Source organism: Fukomys damarensis, unplaced genomic scaffold (genome assembly GCF_012274545.1).
Source record: "Fukomys damarensis isolate Sample0158 unplaced genomic scaffold, DMR_v1.0_HiC HiC_scaffold_12, whole genome shotgun sequence".
Lineage (NCBI taxonomy): Eukaryota > Metazoa > Chordata > Mammalia > Rodentia > Bathyergidae > Fukomys > Fukomys damarensis.
This window is the reverse complement of record NW_022900924.1, coordinates 16,048,909-16,054,908: the sequence shown is the minus strand read 5'-3', so window position 1 is coordinate 16,054,908 and position 6,000 is coordinate 16,048,909. Positions and strand designations below refer to the sequence as shown.

Sequence of the window (6,000 nt, the reverse complement as noted above, 5' to 3'; positions counted from 1 at the left end):
AGAAAAGAAAAAAAACCCCACAAAAAATGCTTTACAGGTGGCACACACTCTGACATAAGTAATAGTGTATAAATCCCAAAACAATACAAAGCCTTTCGTCCAGCCACACTTCTCACTACCTCTGAGCTGTTGTCCCATACCATCTATTACGGGGGTGAGTTTTCACCTGTAACTATTGAGCATCAAAATGTGACTAATCTAAAAAACAAAAAAAAGAAGTATTCTGTTTTGAGCTGGGTGTGGTAACACACTTTTATAATCCCAGTGTACTGGGAGGCTGAGGCACAAGGACTACAAGTTGAAGCCCAGCCTGGGGAATTCAGCAATTTAACCAGATCCTGTCTCAAAATAAAACTTAAAAAGTTACACCAATGATGTACTCTGTGTGAAAGCTCTGGGTTCAATTCCCAATACCCCCCAATCATATTTCTACCTTGCCTTGGCATAGTACAGATTTAATATCTCTCTCTCTTTTTTTTAAAGACAGGGTCTCACTTTGTAGGCTGGCTTTGAATTCACTAGGTCACTCAGGCTGGCCTCAAACTTGCAAAATCCTCCTACCTCAGTCTCCAGCGTACTGGGATTATAGGCATGCACCATCACATCTGGCTTAACATCTCTAATTCAAAAACCTAAAATGCTCTAAAATCCAAAACTTTGAGTACCAATATGACAACTCAAGTGGAAAACTGCATATCATGCAACTATGATTCACACGCAACATCATGAAAAATACTGTATTTTAGCCTTCGGTTTATATATATAAGAAGCATAAATTAATTTCATACTTAGACTGAGATTCCATCCAAAAAATATCACATTCTGTATATGTACATGTTCCAAAATACTTCTGGTCCTGAATTTTTTATTTGTTTGGTTTATTTTTTTGAGACAGGGTCTTGCTGTGTAGTTCAGAATGGCCTTGAACCTACTACGTAGTACATCAGGCTGGCCTCAGGCAGGCTTCGGCCTGCCAAGTACTGGGATTAGAAAGTGAGCACCACCACGCCTGGCTGGGCCCCAGTATTTTAAAACTCAGGATTTGTAACTAATAATCAATCTTGAAAATAACTAATTTTAATAAAAACAACAAATACTACCACAGTAATGTTATTGTTATCCTATAAAAAGGTACATATTAAAATGATTTATTTGACAAATTCACTATAAATGCTTTAATCATGTTTTACTTGTTTATAAGTACTTTTGAAATAAATTTAATTTAAAAAAAATTTTTTTGAGACAGGGCCTCACTATGTAGTGAGACTGACCTGGAACTCACTATGTAGCCCAGGCTGGTCTTGAACTCACAGCGATCCTCCTACCTCAACTTCCCGAGTGCTGGGATTACAGGTGTGTGCCACCAGGCCAGGCATTAATTTAATCTTTAAATCACAAATGATCTTTAAATCAAAAAGTGGTTTATTGATAGCACTGTCTATAAACTTTTCAAAAGGATGCTGTCTTTAAATATGGGTGTCTCATATCTTACTTTTAGCTTTATCCTTGTCTGGATATATAGAAGTTGTGAAGATCCATAAAATACCTCAGATAACAGCACACACCTGTCATCCCAGCACTTGGGAGGCTGAGGTGGGAGGATTCGACAAATTCCATGCCAGCCTGGACTACATGGTAAGTTCAAGGCCAGCTTGAACTGCAGAGAAAAACTCTGTATCCCCTCAAAATCCATATAATAGAAAGTAGATCTAACAGGTTTATAACCAAACACAGCATATACCTATCTACCTGGAATAACAAATTCTGTTCCCAGAAGGAACTATTTTTGCCTTGCTTTTTACACACACACACACACACACACACACACACACACACACAGCCTATAATAAATGCATAAATTTTTGTCAATTCTCGAAAGGATAGAGGATTTTCAAACCCATGATACTGCCCCTTTTGCTTTCCTCCAGCTCCCCAATGTGTCTATGTTAAAATTGTGATTAAATCCATATTAATGTTTCAGTTTTTGTAAAAGATTTTGTAGGTATAGTACTTTTCATTTCATGTATTGATTACATTTCTTTGTATTCATGAGTTAATCTTCCTGTAATTCTGTGGTTGGTTATATAAGAGTGGGATTATGGAGTCTTTAATTTTCTACTTTGTATATTCTGTACAGTCTAATGCTTTGTAAGAACACCCACATTTACCTTTTTAATTACTAAAAGCAAGAAAATATTTCCACTTTGGAAAAAAAGTCCTTATCTCACCAAACAATAACAATTGTGTCATTGATAGTATTCTGGTTGCGTTTCTGTGAATAGATAAATGTTACCATATGTTGTCACATATGATGACCTAAGATTTTCAAACAAATGAATCAAGTAAACCTACAATGAAAACACTACTGGTATTAAATCCATGGCAGCAAGCCTTCATGAAGAACCTTCATCTCTTCTTAAAGGAAAGACAGTATTTCTCCAATGCAGCCCTACTGTCTGATACTTCCAAGACGGTAATCGCTATAGGGACAAGATCAGTTGCTCCCTGTTAGGGCTGAGTACATAAAATGTTCGTTAAGCACTGAATCAATCCATTCCACATGCTTACCTGGGTTCTGCTTAAATCCCTCCAGTAATAAACACACACTGCATTTTTAGAGAATTCTGACTATTAAAAAGATCTTATTCTCACATAGCCTAATTCTGAATTCCCTATAAAAGCCCTGCCAGTCCCTGTTCTCTTCCCTCTTCTACAAGACTGCCTTTCAAATATGTGGGGGGAAAATCCTACTCTCAACAGACAAAATTCTCCTCCCTGACTCATATTTTTTCTTCATAGGCTTTCAAATCCTCCTACAACCCAGAACCCTCTTTTCTACCTGTGTTACAATTTATCCAGAATCTTCCAGACTTGGCTTGAAGCTGGCTCATAAGCTCAGTGTCACAGAACAGCTCTACTAAGCCAATGTGAACGATGACAATCACTTCAGGGACCCACAGAGACTACTGGCTCCTTCCTAGTTAGGGAATGTACTGCCCCATCTGCTGTACTGCATGTGACACCTTAAGTCTACCAAAGTATTGAGCCCTGCTGTACTCAAGAGGTCACCAAAAAACAGTGAACAACTCCACTGTGCTTAATTCATTCCACATGGGGACAAGAGAAGTTTTTTCTGGGAGAAGAGATGGTGGCAGCCCTGTGACAGGAAAACTTGTAACCTTCACCACATCCTTGGCTACAGACCAAAGTCACTTCTTCCCATGCTTCCTTCCTCCTCTCTCCCTCTCCCCTATTCCTTCCACTTTCCTGTCTAATTTCTCTCTTTCTTACCCCACCTTTTTGTGGTAATAGGGACTGACCTCAGGACCCTGTGCATTCCAGGCAAGAGCTCTACCACTGTTTCAGCTTTGGTGTATAGGCTGGCCTCAAACTTTTGATCCTCCTGCCTCATCCCTAAGTAACTGGGATTATTGGTATACACTACTCTGCCCAGCTCACCATTATTACTTCAGGTGATGCTCTGTCCTATCTGAGATATGCTTCCAATGGGCAGAGTATGCCAACTGCCTGCCTACTATCCAGGATACTCTGAGAGAAACATTAAAGATCTTTAATGTGAAGGCCAGGCATTTAGTTAAGTAGTTCTGCCACCTACCTCACAAACGTAAGGTCCCAAGTTCGATCCCTGGTACCAAAAAAAAAATCTTTAATGTGGAACACAGGGCAGGCATGTTGGCTCATGCTAGTAATCACTACTACTTAGGATAAGGGAAAGGATTCAAAGTTCAAGGTCAGCCTGGGTAATTTATCAAGAATTTGTCTTAAAATAAAATTTTAAAAAGGCCTGAGGCTGGGCATGGTGACACACATCTGTAATCCCAGTGCTTGGGAGGCTGAGGCAGGAGGATCACTGCAAATTCAAAGCCAACCTGGGCTACATAGTAAGTATAAGACCAACCGGAACTACATAGTGAAACCATGACTCCAAAAATAAACAGACAGATAGGAAAATAGATAGATAGATAGGCAGGCATGAGGCTGTAACTCAGGTACAGTGCTTGCTTAACGTGCATAAGGCCCGGAACTCAATCCCTGGTATCTTAAAAAAAAAAATGTGAAACAAAGCATGAAGTTCCCATTGATGGGTAAGCAAGCTGACCCAATTCATACTGCTGTCGATGGGAAGCCTAAGAATGTAGTTCTCCATACTGATTTGTAACTGATTTACATTGGTCCATTCACATTACAAACTCCCAATAACCAAATACAATGTGGTAATCTTAATTGAATCACAGAAGATGAAAACCAATAGTAATAAGATACCAGTTTCTTGGTTCTGACAAATGTACCATGATAATTTAAAATCAACTAGGAAATGAGGCTGGGAGGTGGCGCATGCCTGTAATCCCAGCACTAGGGAGGCTGAGGCAGGAGGATGGCTGTGAGTTCGAGACCAGCCTGGGCTACATAGTAAGTTCCAAGTCAGTCTCAACTACACAGTAAGACTCTGTCTCAAAAAACAAACAAACAAACAACCCCCCCCCAAATGAGCAAAGATGGGCAGGGGATTTAGCTCAGTGGTTCCACTACCTGCCTCACAAGTGCAAGGATCCGAGTTCAATCTCCGGTACAAAAAAAAAAAAAAAAAAAAAAAAAGGAAAATGAGCAAAAATATAAACAGACATTTCATTAAAGAGAATATATAGATGGTAAATAAATTTAGGACTATGAGTACATACATATCAGAATGACAAAAATAAAAATAGTGACAACACTAAATCCAAGTGGACACGTAGAAAAACTGGGTTACTCTTAGTCTGCTAGTTAAATAATTTAATATGGAAAATGGTTTGGCCACTTCATGAAAAACTAAACATGCAGCTATCTTAAGATTCAGCAACTGATGAGCTGGGAGTTTTCCCCAGGGATTTATGTTTACATAAAAAGACCCTACTCAAACGTTCATAGCAGTATGTAATAGTTAAAAAGTAAAAATGCCTTATGTTCACCAACAGGTGACTAAACTATGATACATTCATTCACTAGAACTTTATAAAGCAACAAAAAGGTTTGAACTACTGATACATGCAACAATGTGGATGACTATCCAGGGATTTCTGCTGTATGGAAAAAAAAAACAACCTGGAAAGGTTACACATATAGCATGACCCCTTTATATAACATGCTTAAAGTGACTGAAATGGAAAACATATTAATACTTTCTCGGAGAGAGAAAACATAATGCCAGGCATGATGGCGCATGCTTGTACTCCCACCATCTGAGAGGTTGAGGCAGGAGGATCACCACAAGTTTGAGGCAAGCCTGGTCTACATAAAGAGTTTAAGGCTAATCTGAGCTCCATAGGAAGACAGTCTTAAAAAAAAAAAAAAAACACCCCCAAAAGGCCAGGGATTTAGCTCAGTGGTGCCACACCTGCCTGGCAAGCATGAAACCCTGAGTTCGATCCCTGATCCAAAAACACAAAAAAAAAAAAAAGGAAGAAGAAAGAAAAAGTGTTACCATTTGCCCAGAGATAGAGGTTGGGAGAAGAAGATACAAGGAGGTGGCCAAAGGTATAAGAGCAGTGCGGCTTTTGGTTATGGAACTGTTCAGTATGTTGCCTATAGTGGTAGTCACAAAAATCCATATATACTTACACACTACATTAACTACACACACAGACACACTATTAAACTTGTGACATTTGAATGAGATCACAGGGTGAATCAATGTCAATTTCTTAATTATGTTATTATTCTATGTTATGCAAGCTGCTGTCACTGCGGCACAATGCATGAAGGGCCTATGGGCTCTCTGTGTTATTTCCTCCACTACATGTAAATCTACAATTATCTCAAAATAAAGTGACAAAACAAAAAAGAGAATCACAATCATTTGCCAGGGAGTTGTTCCCGTTGTGGCCTAACCTGACCAGGTATCACGCCTTCGTTGTGACAGTGTCCAAGATGTTCCACTTCCTGGGGCAAGTACTCTGCTACCTTTTGTTCACCACTCCCACACACTTTGCCTAGGTCCCA

General features: G+C 39.3%; 1 protein-coding gene across 4 annotated transcripts in view; it reads right to left on the bottom strand.

Moving 5' to 3' along the window:
* Positions 1-6,000, bottom strand: part of Naa25 (N-alpha-acetyltransferase 25, NatB auxiliary subunit) — a 68,006-nt gene that overhangs the window by 32,973 nt on the left and 29,033 nt on the right. The window lies entirely within an intron of this gene.